Genomic DNA, 15,746 nt, shown 5'->3' with positions numbered 1-15,746 from the left:
TTAGGTTGGAGTCATTAAAACTAATTTTTCAACCACTCCACAAATGTCTTGTTAACAAACTATAGTTTTGGCAAGTCGGTTAGGACTTCTACTTTGTGCATGACACAAGTCATTTTTCCAACAATTGTTTACAGACAGATTATTTCACTTTATCACAATTCCAGTTGGTCAGAAGTTTACATACTCTAAATTGACTGTGCCTTTAAACAGCTTGGAAAATTCCAGAAAATGATGTCAGGGCTTTAGAAGCTTCTGATAAGCTAATTGACATAATATGAGTCAATTTGAGGTGTACCTGTGCATGTATTTCAAGGCCTACCTTCACACTCAGTGTGTCTTTGCTTGACATCATGGGAAAATCAAAAGAAATCAGCCAAGACCTCAGACAAAAATTGTAGACCTCCACAAGTCTGGTTCATCCTTGGGAGCAATTTCCAAACGCCTGAAGGTACCACGTTCATCTGCCGTCATACCCAGTAGCTTAGTGGGTAAGAGCGTTGTGCCAGTAACCGAAAGGTCGTTGGTTCTAATCCCCGAGCCGACTAGGTGAAAAATCTGTCGATGTGCCCTTAAGCAAGGCACTTAAACCTAATTGCTCCTGTAAGTCGCTCTGGATAAGAGCGTCTGCTAAATGACTAAAATGTAAATGTAAAATACCGCTCAGCAAGGAGACGCGTTCTGTCTCCTAGAGATGAACGTATTTTGGTGCGAAAAGTGGAAATCAATCCCAGAACAACAGCAAAGGACCTTGTGAAGATGCTGTAGGAAACAGGTACAAAATAATCTATATCCACAGTAAAACGAGTCCTATATCAACATAACCTGAAAGGCCGCTCAGGAAGGAGGAAGCCACTACTCCAAAACCGCCATAAAAAAGCCAGTCTACGGTTTGCAACTGCACATGGGGACAAAGATCGTACCTTTTGGAGAAATCATCTCTGTTCTGATGAAACAAAAATAGAACTGTTTGGCCATAATGACCATCGTTATGTTAGGAGGAATAAGGAGGCGACTTGCAAGCCGAAGAACACCATCCCAACCGTGAAGCACAGGGGTGGCAGCATCATGCTGTGGGGGTGCTTTGCTGCAGGAGGGACTGGTGCACTTCACAAAATAGATGGCATAATGAGGAAGGAAAATTATGTGGATATATTGAAGCAACGTCTCAAGACATCAGTCAGGAAGTTAAAGCTTGGTGGCACAAAGTAGATGTCCTAACCGACTTGCCAAAACTATAGTTTGTTAACAAGAAATGTGTGGAGTGGTTGAAAAACTAGTTTTAATGACTCCAACCTAAGTGTATGTAAACTTCCGACTTCAACTGTATATATACCCACACCATTCTGTTGTTGGGGTACACCCACACCATTACAACTCAACACAGAAAATCTACTTTTTAACATACTTAATTACAATTTTTGGAAGGAAAACGATTTCACTCATATTGTAATTCATTATAGGTCATAGTTCATAGAAATCTGGAAACACTTTACAGTTACTTTAAGAACACAGTAAATAGCAGCGTTGCACTGGATGGAACCCAATTCGATCCCACTTATGTCTCCCTAGCCCTAGGCCTATTCAACCTGGTCTCAGAACATTTCATATTATTCTGTACGTAAATCTGAGATACTCAATTTAGTATGATATGTTATGCTTCGTATGGAATGTATTAATGTGTGGATGTCCATCAACCATTTCGTTACAAATTCCAAATCGTATTATATATTACGAATTTGCAAAACATACAATATGTTACGAATTCTAGCTAGGTGGCTAACGTTAGCTAGGCTAGGTGTTAGGGTTAGAGGTTAGGGTTAAGGTTATGGTTAAGTTTAGGAGTTAGGTTAAAGAGTTAAGGTTAGGGGAAGGTTTAGGGTTAGGGTTAGGAGAAGGGTTAGCTAAAAGTGTTAAGGTTGGGGTTAGGGTTAGAGGAAGGGTTAGCTAACATACTAAGTAGTTGCAAAGTAGCTAAAAAAGTAGTATGTAGTTGAAAAGTGAATAATTAACTAAAATGCTAAAGTTGTCCTTGATGAGATTCGAACTAACAACCTTTGGGTTGCTAGACATTCACTTTATATGTTCACCCATCCACCCAGACAACCACCCTACTTTCGTTTTTGCCTTAAGTAACCATCTGTCTTATGTAACCAAACCAAAGGTAACATATCAAGTTCAGTGTCCTGGATTTACATTTTCTATGTTACATATGAGACCAGGCTGTACTGGATCAGACACAAGGCTACATGAGGCATGGGGCTGGCTTGGCCCATGTGTGTTTATGTAGTCTGCGTGTGCTCTGCGTGTGGAGGTGCATTCACAGCAGGCCTATGGGGGATTTGCCCATTGAGCCAAATCGTGGCACACTTATCTCTTCCAGCTCTTTATCTCCACGACCCCTAATTGCTGACTTCCAATCACACTGTTTACCCTCTGATAGAGGGAGGACTTTTTTTCTTCCACATCCAGTTTGTTCTCTCAGACTTCCCTTCCTAACCTCCACCCACCCTCTGCCCTCACTGGCTACCTAGACCTGAGGGGAAATGAAACCATTATTGTTGACTTCTTTAGAATAGATGGTTTCAATAAGAGGAGGAACTACTTATGTAGATCAAAGGATGCCAGTGTCTCTGATTGTATGCGTGTGTTTACTCCCCAAAATAGCTAGGCTCTTTTGGTGTTTATAGGCTTCCTCTGAAATAGATTCTCCTTCCTTCTTGTTGTCTGTGTATTGATTTGCCTCATAATTTCTTCATGGTGCCCTTGATGAAGAAGAGTCTCCATATACAGGTAACTGCCAAAATAAAGGAAACACTTGAGTAAATGAGGGATACAAAGTATATTGAATGGTTCCTGAGTTCTTTTCATGCTTAGGGTCATATATAAAAATGCAGAGTTGCCCATAAGTTTGGCTACCATGGCTAGAAGAAGAGATCTCAGTGACTTTGAAAGAGGGGTCTCAAAGGAGCATAGGGGGTTTAAAGTGTGTGTGTGTGTGTATGTGTGTGGGTCTCAGTCAACTGATCTCAACTCAAATGAACACTTATGGGGAATTCTGGAGCAGCGCCTCAGACAGTGTTTTCCACCATCATCAAGAAAACACCAAATGATGGAATTTCTAGTGGACAAATGGTGTCGCATCCCTACAATAGAGTTCCAAACACTTGTAGAATCTATGCCGAGGCGCATTGAAGCTGTTCTGGCGGCTTGTGGTGATCCAACGCCCTATTAAAACACTTTATGTTGGTGTTTTTTTTTATTTTGGCAGTTACCTGTATACACACCATGAAAGATCAGCCATGAAATAATGTCAATCATCTTTTTTTTCAGGCTTTCCCCTCCAACACATTTTCCAGTCCAAAGCCAGCAGGCCTTGGCTGTTTGTAAGGAATCAGCCAATGTTGTGTTGTGGTGAACCAACATGCCACCACCTCAAAGCACCCTAAATCAACGCAAACCATCTTGAATTAATTCTCTGTTTGAGGAGGGTTGTGGATGGGGAAGGGGAATACTATAACCCAGTGGATTAATTATGTTCTCATGGATCTGGTCTTCATAACCTGGGCCTATATTGGTTTAGAACTGAATGTGGACAGATGTTGAGTGGTTTGTCTGTCTGGTATTAGGCCATTTCGCGAAGAAGAGGTCAGCCATCAAATCTGTCGAGGCTCTAGTCGTATACACTCAGAGAGCGACCGGACCACCACCCTACGAGAGACCACCCTGACCTGAGTTAAACTATCGAACCACCAGTGCCCCAGTCAAGTCAACGCTCCTCTGCCCTGCAACGGGGGCCACCAAACCAGGAGGCAGAGGGCTTGAGTTAGAGAGGAATGCAGCGGAACATCGTTAAACCCTCTAACAAAAGAACAAAGATGGGGATTTGTCCGGCTCAAACGTGTGTATCTCTGGGAAGATGGGAAGACTTCCCCTCATGGGCCAGAGAAGAGGAGGCTGAGGGCCATGTCACAGTAACTCACACACAACCTGACAGCCTCGCCAGCCTCTGTAAAATAGGAAGCATTCTCACCCATATAGCAGAGCATAGGAAAGAGTAATTATGAAATCATGTGCTGTAATTACTATGGCTTTCATATATGTGTGCATTGTGTTTATTGATTTACTCTCCTTATAGGGTAATAAAGTTTGTATGACAAATTTGTATGACAGGGAATATGAAGGCTATTGTAAACTTGGTCAAAATGAAATGTACAGTATTTTAGGATAGAAAATACTGTACATGAAAGCCATTTAATCATTCCTTGTTAAAAATCTAAACTTTATGGAATGATTTTAAGTAATAATTGTGCGTAGGTAGCGACACTAGCTGCTGATGTAATCTCAAGAAAATTGTTCTAATTTGTCAAAGTGAGAAGTTCTGCTTTGTGCTTGCCAGAGCGTGGAGCCAGACTGTGAAATGAACTGCAGTGCCTGGTCCAGATGTGACTGGGAAGATCCAGACTCACTGTGTGTGTGTGTGTGTGTGTGTGTGTGTGTGTGTGTGTGTGTGTGTGTGTCTGTCTGTCTGTCTGTCTGTGCAGATGTGCCTGCGTCCTTCAGACTCACTATGTGTGCGCTTGTGTGTGTGTGTGCGTGCATCTTTGCCTTGCGTGTGCATACACGCATGCACACACACACACACGCTCACAGTACCCCCAACTCAAAACATCTTCCTGCGGCCATGTGTGTGTCTATACACCTTAGTCAAAACACTCCCATTCAGAGAGACCAACCTGTGGCCTATAATGCCTCATGTTAAAAATGCCATATTATCATAATTAAAACTTGTTCTATGTGTGCTGCTCTACTCTGGCCTGGTGTGGAGGAACTGAGTAGAGAGCAGTTTTAGCTTGCTGAACACTGGCAGGACAGATTTAGTGGGCACACACACTGGCCTTCACTAAACAGGCCCCAATAAATATCCTGCACAGCCAGAGCTCATAAACTGGAGGGGAGCAACTCCTGCACCCAGCATTTGGTATTTCTTGGAGATGGTGCAAAAGTCATTTGTCTTAATTAACACTGAATTAAGCCCATTGTAAATAAGTGTGTGTGTGTGTGTGTGTGTGTGTGTGTGTGTGGGGGGGGGGTTCAGACTCAAACAGAAATTAAAATGACTATTTAATTAATGACATGATTAGTTAATGTATTAAAGTGTGTGCCAAGGTTTATGAACTTATATAAATAAATGTGTACACCTCCAAGATGTTTTTATTCACAGTGGTGTTGTAATTAGTTTTATATTGGAGTGGTAATATGTTTATTAAAGTTATTACTGAAATTGTTTAGAGACAAGTTATTATAAAGTTGATAAGTTAACAATGATGGTGGTCAGGCAAATGGATCAAAATCACCCTGCAATGCTCATAGGTTTAGCAGCACTTTAAACCTGTTCTAAATACAAATAGTTACGAAACAGGCTCATATATGTTTCAGTATTAACACAACAAGGTTCAATAAAGTTAAATAGTTGGCTATGATAAGTATAATATTTAAAGAATTTAAGTATCCACTATTCAAATTGCAGAGCTATTGTAATGGAGTTGGAGAAATACAGACACATTATACCCTACCTTGCTTGATTTAGATTAAACAGAGCTTCTCTAAACTAGTTCTTACACAATGGTTTATACAATTAAAACCTGTAGATAGACCTGACATTCCTTCAGTCAAAACATGTATTAATCTGCATATCAGTAGAGGTTGAACCTTTTGAAATGGTTGAAAGTATGAATGAAGGTGAACCCATCACCATATCATTATAGAGCTAAATGCTTACCGTATATACAACCTGGTCTCAGAGCATTTTGTATTATTCTGTATGGAAATCCAAGACACTCCATTTAGTATGATATGTTACATTTCGTATGGTATGTATTAATTTGTTGATGTCCATCACCCATTTCGTATGATATTTTATGCATTACAATTTGTTTGTTATGTTATGAATGGCAATTCGTAGGATATCTTACAATTTCCAATTAGTTGTTGCTAATGTTAGCTAGGTGGTTAGGTGTCTAATGCTAACGTTAGCTAGCTGGCTAACGTTAGCTAGGCTAGGGGATGGGGTTAGGGTTAGGAGTTAGGTTAAAGGGTTAGGGGAAGGGTTAGCAAAAAGGGTTAAGGTTAGGGATAGCATTAGGTGAAGGGTTGGCTAACATGCTATGTACAGTAGTTGCAAAGTAGCTAAAAAGTAGTAAGTAGTTGCAATGTTTGCAAATTAGCTAAAATGATAAAGTTGTCTATGATGAGATTCAAACACCCTGTTATAAATGTTTTGTATAATTTCATCATTAATAAACTTTTTTTTTTTTAAACCTGCTGAAAATCCGGTGTTTTTATTTCAAATAGTTTTGTTATATTTCAGTCTTCTGTGAAGTATATAAAGTGTAATATTGGGATGCAAACTAAAAATGGAATACATTTCAACTCTATATCTGACATGGTACAGGTGACTTCTTTTTTTTAACCATGTGTGTGAGGTGTGTGCTTTTCTTTCAAAGTAGATTTGGTTAAGACTACCAAGAACCACTCTGTGTGACCCTGATTTAGCCCACTGCAGTAAAAGGTTAATAAGGTTATTTTCCCAATACTAGGTAAAAGTATTCAACGCAGGTTTGAATGGTCATCTATGAAATACTGGGCCTATGCAGTGGTCAACCATGCTGCATGTGTTCAGTGGGCGATTCTGTTACAGCTTAATGACAGGAAAATGTCAATGGATAAGAATGTAGAAGTGGGGTTGCAGGCAAGCGATTTTACCAGACGTGGTCTGGCATGTTTTCACTGGATTGAGGGAGAGTTACAACAAGGTAAACCAAGAAAAGGGGAAAAATCTATATTTCCCCAATTAAGCGCCTAAGGCCTGTGTCTGCTGCCCCATGAAGGAGATCTCATATTAGACACGTTTATCGAATAATGTCTCCAAGCCCTACGTGATTTTCCTAAAGTGAGTATTGCGTTTTAGTTTTGGCCATCCTAATATAGCCAGTAGCCACTTGAATACTGATCAAGGAGGTAATACATTTATTTATCTTCAAAAAATACTCCCCCATTCTAGAGGTTAGAAAGTTTGGTTTCCATAGCATGGCTGAAAGCTGAAGGGAATGCCTATAGCATATGTGCTGAAAAAAGTGAGGTTCACTTTTGCTCTCTTTCAGCTAGCATGAATGTGGGAGTATATTTCAATAACACATCTACAGCTAGAAAATAAATATAAACAGTTCCCAGGGCCATTAACTAAAAGGTCATTAAAAAGTGTGTGACTTTTAGGAATTAGCACTTCATGGATATCAGTTACTGTACTAGAAATTTGGTTCAATTTCCTGTCACGAATGAAAGAAGATAAGAAGAATAGATTAGTGAACAATTAAAACTATTTTTTAAATTAGAAGACTGAACTCTTAACTGAAAATTTGAATATGGCCCTGAACTGAATCATAAATTCATATTTTCTCAGTGAACCCTTTCACTTGCATTTGTGCTGCATCAGAAATAGTACTTTGGCGACCGGTATAATATCACCATGATATTTAAACATAGGTCCTTAAGTGTCGTACCCTACTAGACAAACTTAAGAAATATGTTGTTCTGTTTGTGTAACATCATTGTTTACGGTGAGAAGTTTAAATCAATAATCAATGAGGAATTGCGAGTAATATACAGTTGACTGTTGGTGTTGATGTTGAAGTAGTTCTGTCACGATCGTCGTAGGAGTGAGTAGACCAAGGCGCAGCGTTGCAGGCAAACATACTCTTTAATGAGTGAAAACACGATCAAAACAAACAAAGACGGTAACGTGACAGTTCACGGTGAAACTAAACCAACTAGAAACAAGTAACCTAGACCCACAACAAAAACATAGAAACTAACACCCTGGCTCAACATACGAGAGTCCCCCGAGCCAGGGCGTGACAGTACCCCCCCCTAAAGGCGCGGACTCCGACCGCGCCAACGAAACACAACAGGGGAGGGACCGGGTGGGCACTCCGCCTAGGCGGCGGATCCGGCTCCGGGCATGATCCCCACTCGCTCTCTAACCCCCCAAAGTACCCCTGGTCCGGTCTGGTCCTGCTGACCGGAGCTGGACTGCACACTGGTGGAGCGGATTGCTCTAGCTCCGGCGTAACGCATCTGACCGGCGCGGACCAGGCACCAGTGGAACAGGCACGTGCACGTGCCGGACCGGCGACGCACACCACTGGCTTGGTGTGGGGAACAGGCACGGGCCGTGCTGAACTGACGACGCACACCACTGGCTTGGTGTGGGGAGCAGGAGCGGGCCGGACAGGGCTGACGAAACGCACCACAGACTTGGTGCTGGGAGCAGGAATGGGCCGGACTGGGCTGGCGAAACGCACCACAGACTTGGTGCTGGGAGCAGGAATGGGCCGGACTGGGCTGGCGACGCGCACCACAGACCTGGTGCGGGGAGCAGGAACGGGCAGAGCCGGGCTGACGAGACGCACCACAGACTTGATGCGGGGAGCAGGAATGGGCCGGACTGGGCTGGCGACGCGCACCACAGACCTGGTGCGGGGAGCAGGAACGGGCAGAGCCGGGCTGACGAGACGCACCGCAGACTTGATGCGGGGAGCAGGAATGGGCCGGACTGGGCTGGCGACGCACACCACAGACCTGGTGCGGAGAGCAGGAACGGGCAGAGCCGGGCTGACGAGACGCACCACAGACTTGGTGCGGGGAGCAGGAACAGACCGGACCGTACTAGGGACACACACCACTGGCCCTACACCGGGATCTGGAACGGGCCGGACCGGACTGGTAACACACCCCAGTACCTCTCGCCGTGCCTCTACACCTTCCATCCCCTCTTCTACCAGTGGCCCCCGTAACCTGGCGGCCTCCTCTGCAACCCCGCTGGACCGCCTCCATAGCGGCCTCCTGCTGCCCCGACGTCGTGAGCCCCCCTAAAATTCTCTGGGGGTCTCTCCTCCCCGTGGGCCAGGCCTCCATCGTTCTCGCCCACCTCTCGCTCCTCTGTCTCCAACCCTCGTCACTCAGCTCCTCAATGGGCTTGACCCAGTCGAAGCTGCCACGGAGATCTGCCAGCGATTTCCCTGGCGATGGCTCCTCGACTCGCTGCTTGGTCCAGTTGAGGTGGGTTTTTCTGTCAAGATCGTCTAACAGAGTGGACCAATGCGCAGCGTTGAATGCAAACATATTTATTCTCACTGAAGGCAACACGAACAAAACAACGAACGATACGTGACAGTTCACGGTTACCATAAACAGACTCGAAACAAAAACCCACCAACACGAATGAAAACCCGACTGTTTAAATATGGCTCCCAATCAGAGACAACCAGCTGACACTCGTTGCCTCTGATTGGGAGTTACTCAGACCAACATAGAAACTAACACCCTGGCTCAACATACGAGAGTCCCCCGAGCCAGGGCGTGACAAGTTCATGGAGCTTCTAATGCTTGTAATAGTACGGCTTATAAAGACATCTAATTATATATTTGCTATTATGGACTGTCCATGACCCTTATACTATATATCATAAGAATATGAGATACGCCAAGCTTATTTTGCTGACAAACATCTCATTTGATTTATACCCGCAGTATCCTGACAGCCGTCATGTCTCAATGAAACAAAGGATACACCGATGCAACAAAGCATTACAGTAGATGTTGCATTAGTCATTTCAACATTTTAAGAGCCCTCAAACAATGAGAGGATGTAACTGGTCCACTCAGAGTGTGTCTTGAGCACCAAGCGTCGTCACCTTTTACATACCTATCTGTTGAGGCTCTAGGTTGACTGTCTTTTGGTGAGGAAACAGATACAGAGATTCTGTCCCATTGCCAGCAATGACATGGGGCATTAGTGAATGTGATACTGTATCATGGTCCACTGATAGAGTAGTCTGGTGAGAGTTTCCCTGCAGAATAGCACATATATCTTGTATATTCATGAGGAAAAGGGGTTTGTCGAAATTAATGTCAACTCTGGGAATCATGTTTTAATTTCTGTCTCTGCATGGCATTTGACCTGTATTAGCACGCAATGTAGGCTTACTGAAGTGGTCACCCATGTCTTTTCCCACATCTTTTCAGTCATGGTATTTACCAGCAGCACACCCCAACTGATCCCCTCATGGCGTATCATTGACTCACCTATTATGTCCCTCTTCCTCTTGGAGCTCTTCTTCTCTGTGTCGGCCGATGCCATGCTCTGTGGCGAGTACTCCCCCTTCAGACACCTGGGCACTGCCCCTGGCACCTCCCCACCTGTGCTGTCCATCTCTCCCCCTACGCCACCCACCACCCCTCCACCAACCACCGCCACGGGCACTACCCGACAGGCCTCCTGCCCCCGGCCCCGTGTCTCACAGGGGGGAACTGCCAGTCGGCCCTCTGGAAGCCCGCATGGGGCTCTTGGTAAAGTCTGTCGTCGCGGGGTAGGCGGTGTAGGGCGCAGGCACCAGGCAGGAGGTGGAGAAGTCTGTATGGCAAGGTACTCAGGCTTCTGGTGCAGGGAGAAGGGGGCCTGCGACTGGAGCCCTGCTCCGGGATGAGGGTTCCTCACGCACCCCCAGATGGGGTTGCCGGGGTGGGTGCTCCGCATGCAGCTGCTAGTTGTCTGATCCATGGCGATAAACACAATAAACACTCCCTCACACACACACTTAGTCAGCCTCACACACTTCTGGAGTGAAGTCCTTGCTGAGAGCTGAAAGTCCCTGCAGAGAGTTCTCTGGTTCTGTCAATATGGGGTAATATCCACTTCAGCTTTTTGGTTTTAGAAGCACATCATCTCCCCAGCACATCCAACTCTGGAAGAAGTTACTCACTCTCTCTGTCTGTCTGTCTTTCTGTCACTGACTGTGGCTTGTTGACTCTCCTCAGTCCAATGTGTAAGGATGGACACCTTCCTCTGGTTAGTTGGTCTCTCTCGCTCCGTCTTGCATGTGTGACGTCGTAGAGAGCAGCTCCTCACACACACTCACACACACACTTTCACACCCACGGACCGGCAAGTGGACAAGTGATCTGACTGGCTGTGCTGCTAGAGAAGTGTTAGGCTAACCCCTGCGTCCACACACACACACACACACACACCAACACACACGCTCCTGACTGGGCTGGCTGTTTTCACAGTTCTAAGATATTCCTGACAAGTGGTCCCTCCTCCCTTTTAAATGCATAGGTGGGAAAGAGTGGCAAGTTTATGGAGTGTAACGCGAGCTTGTAGAGGCAGAGCCCTGGTGGCCACATGTGGGTACCCTGCGACCAACCCCACCAACCCTGCCTCATCAACTATTAATTACAGAGGACATTTTATATGCACATCTAATGGGCTTTCCAGACGTGCCGCGCTTTTAAAGGGATATTGTCTGTAAAATATAAAAGCAAACCCCTTAGTGGTTTTTGACACACAATTTAGTCCGACACACTTTGGAGGGAAGTTCACCTCCACCCCTTCACTCTACACCCCTGATCCCAGTCTGTCTTTTCCAATCTACATTTTCTTCTCTCAGGATAAGCTAAAGTTATTCTGTATATGTGTTTAGCCTTGAGCTACACAGCCTAATCGGCCTGGCAGAATTCCACTTAGCTTTTGTGTGATAAATTGGTTGGATTTGGAGCTAACGACTCTCACACCTCTTGAGTACACTTTACTGTAATGAGATGGAATATGGGATTTCAGAGCAGTATTTTAGATTTGAAATGGTCCATTATTGATAATTATCAAATTATTTCAATTCAGAGTTTATTTGACTTTATGTATTATCTTGGAAAATGTTTATTTTTGACAACTTGCTTTAGTTTTTTCAAGGTATCTGATTGATTGTGGCTGTACTGTACAATATTTCACTTTTTATTTTATTTTTACAAATTGAACCGTGACATGCACTGAACTGTGACACTTGTGTCAGCTGGTTTTGTTTGCTCAATATTTTCTGAGGGGTGAAGGATAATGAATCACCAAAAATATATGTCTGTTTACAATAAAGTCAAATGAAATATCCGTAAAACCAGATCTATATACCACTCAAAGCCCTTGGTCATGGTATTCTACAATAATGTTCTGAGTTATCATTGTACTTAAAATACATTTCTACGTTGTTGTTTTTTTTACCTCAAACTACCATATTGCAGTTTCAATTTCACTTTCTCCATGACCCACTCACTGTACATAACCACACTTCAACAGAAGAGAACTGAATGTTCATAGTTTTGAGATGACTATTTTCCTCCACTCCCTGTCCCCATACTGCTCCTGACCTCTCTCAGTGGACCTCACCTCCACCGTCTGTCACACACACACACACACACACACACACACACACACACACACACACACACACACACACACACACACACACACACACACACACACACACACGCACACACACACACACACAGCCTGCCTCAGTGAGAGCGTGAAGTGTTTGAGGTCAAACACAACCCCTTTCCATTTACCCAGAAAATAGTTGACCTATGAAGCATCCCTTTTTTTAGTGGCAATCTGGGTTCTAGCTCACCACAGGGTGCAGAGGTTAGACGTCACTTGTGGTCAGACCGGGGGCCATCTGTGTGTCAGGGTACGTGTGTGTGCGTGTGTGTGTGTGTGTGTGCAATGAGTAAGTTTAGCTATTGGTTTTAGCTACTGCCATTTCAATCTGTACCATTTGATTTAATAAAATCAACCAACTAGAATGGTTCAACTCTGATTCCCATAATTCCTATTCCCTTGATGCCTATTTATTGTGTGCGCGCATGCATGCATGTGTGTCAGTCACTCAAGTTTTCTTTGAAACCTGTCTCTGTCAGTCTGAGCCCACAGGTCGGGGGGCAGGGCGGGTGTTTTTGTGTTTTCATCTGATCCATCTTCATGACAGCAGTGGGATTAGTCCCTCCATCAGTCTCTGCTGGCTGACAGGATGACCCATACTGACCCATACTACCCTAGGCTCCCTGGGCTGTGAGAGACAAGGCCTTATCTCTGCTGCTGGCCCTCTGAAAGAGGCCCCTTATTTAGGCTACTGTATTACAGTAGTAGAATGGCCACACCAATCAGACAATACACATATAATATTTGGTTTATACCTGAGCTCTACATGAAGTGGGTAGTGGGTGGAGTTAGGCATCAGATCAAATCACAACATATCATAATAACTTCATATCCTGTACCTTATTAGAACTTTGACCCAAACTGTCAATGGGAAGCCAGCTCACACTGTAGCCTATCTCTACAGTAGGCACACAGTAGAGTAGCCTATCTCTACACAACTGACTGACGTCCCAGAGTATCACTTACCAGAGGGCACAGAGGTTGCATGCGAAGAGATCAAACACAGAAAGTATGCTACAGGTCCCGTCAACCATACACTATGCATAATATGAGAGTTCAGTATGGTTAACCAGTGTGTCTGCAATTCAACACAACATCGTTGAGAGTCTGAGCTAATTGCTACGGTTGGCTACTTCAGGAAATACTTTTCAAAAGCACTGTAACATAGTTGTGGAACAAACTACCCTAGCGAATATCAAACAAGTATGATATCCAAACAACATAAAACAGTGATCATTTCTAGCTGAGAGGTTATGTTAGTTCCACCTGGCCCCGAAATATACATGTGCTCAGGGGGTAGTGGGATAGGAGTTGTTACTGGACAGGGCCTTCGTCTGTGGAAGTTAGAGCTTCGCAGAGAAAAGCAAATTAACAGTGTCCTCTAGTGGTCGAAACTGGTACAGTTGACATTCATCTTCCACTCCAGTTTAATGTGAATTTTCTCCTCGATTCGACAGGCAATTAATTAACCAATTATGTAATTCGTTATCAGGCAACTAGATTAGCTTGGTAATATTGAATGTTCGTTGAACGTTGACTTGATTTGAGGGACACCTTTTCCAAAGCAAGGCAGACAGCATGACCCTTGATTGGATAGGTCTATCCAGTGTTGTGTTAATACTGTGTCTTAAATATTTTATATTTAAATAGTTATGTAAAGGTAAGGCTGTGAAGACTGGTGTCCTATACAGTAAATGGTGGTACAGTAGATTGGAAACACATATATTTACAGTATCTGGTCTGTACCCACTCATTTTGTAGGCCTACCTGCACATGGACCAGAGGAAACAAATCATCCAAGCTACAAAAAAAAAATACACTCACATTTATCAAACTTTACAACCTATACCAAAAGTTATTTACATTTCCGGCGATATTTCATGTCATGTTGTGGGTGGGTGTCAGTGTCAGTCTTCTCTTAGATGTGTGTGTAGTGGTTTCTTTCAGCCTGTAACACACAGGAAATTAGATCCTATCTCACCTCAGCTGGCTCTGATCAGGTTGGCTGTAGGACAGTTTAAAATGCCCTTTGGAATCTCCCCATGGGCGTGGATATACAGTTGAAATCGGAAGTTTACATACACTTAGGTTGGAGTCATTAAAACTCATGTTTCAACCACTCCACAAATTTCTTGTTAACAAACTATAGTTTTGGCAAGTCGGTTAGGACATCTACTTTGTCCAACAATTGTTTACAGACAGATTATTTCACTTATAATTCACTTTATCACAATTCCAGTGGGTCAGAAGTTTACATACACTAAGTTGACTGTGCCTTTAAACAGTTTGGAAAATTCCAGAAAATGATGTCATGGCTTTAGAAGCTTCTGATAGGCTAATTGACATCATTTGAGTCAATTGGAGGTGTACCTGTGGATGTATTTCAAGGCCTACCTTCAAACTCAGTGCCTCTTTGCTTGACATCATGGGAAAATCAAAAGAAATCATCCAAGACCTCAGAAAAATAATTGTAGACCTCCACAAGTCTGGTTCATTCTTGGGAGCAATTTCCAAACGCCTGAAGGTACCACGTTCATCTGTACAAACAATAGTACGCAAGTATAAACACCATGGGATCACGCAGCCATCATACCGCTCAGGAAGGAGACGCGTTCTGTCTCCTAGAGTTGAACGTACTTTGGTGCAAAAAGTGCAAATAAATCCCAGAACAACAGCAAAGGACCTTGTGAAGATGCTGGGAGAAACAGGTACAAAAGTATCTACAGTAAAACGAGTCCTATATCAACATAAACTGAAAGGCCGCTCAGCAAGGAAGAAGCCACTGCTCCAAAACCGCCATAAAAAATGCCAAACTACGGTTTGCAACTGCACATGGGGACAAAGATCGTACTTTTTGGAGAAATGTCCTCTGGTCTGATGAAACAAAAATAGAACTGTTTGGCCACAATGACCATCGTTATGTTTGGATGAAAAAGGGGTAGGCTTGCAAGCCGAAGAACACCATCCCAACCGTGGGATCATGCTGTGGGGGTGCTTTGCAGCAGGAGGGACTGGTGCACTTCACAAAATAGATTGCATCATGAGGAAGGAAAGTTATGTGGATATATTGAAGCAACATCTCAAGACATCAGTCAGGGTGTTAAAGCTTGGTCGCAAATGGGTCTTCCAAAAGGACAATGACCCAAAGCATACTTCCAAAGTTGTGGCAAAATGGCTTAAGGACAACAAAGTCAAAGTATTGGAGTGGCCATCACAAAGCCCTGACCTCAATCCTATAGAACATTTGTTGGCAGAACTGAAAAAACGTGTGCGAGCAAGGAGGCCTACAAACCTGACTCAGTTACACCAGCTCTGTCAGGAAGAATGGGCCAAAATTCACCGAATTTATTGTGGGACGCTTATGGAAGGCTACCCGAAACATTTGACCCAAGTTAAACAATTTAAAGGCAATGCTACCAAA

At 43.7% G+C, this 15,746-nt stretch overlaps 1 pseudogene; it reads right to left on the bottom strand.

Moving 5' to 3' along the window:
- Positions 1 to 9,982: 9,982 nt before the first annotated feature.
- On the bottom strand, positions 9,983 to 11,225 carry LOC121564387 (annotated as a pseudogene).
- Positions 11,226 to 15,746: the final 4,521 nt, after the last annotated feature.

Source organism: Coregonus clupeaformis, chromosome 12 (assembly GCF_020615455.1).
Source record: "Coregonus clupeaformis isolate EN_2021a chromosome 12, ASM2061545v1, whole genome shotgun sequence".
Lineage (NCBI taxonomy): Eukaryota > Metazoa > Chordata > Actinopteri > Salmoniformes > Salmonidae > Coregonus > Coregonus clupeaformis.
Note: the sequence above shows the minus strand (reverse complement) of the source record. Positions and strands in the feature narration are given on the sequence as shown.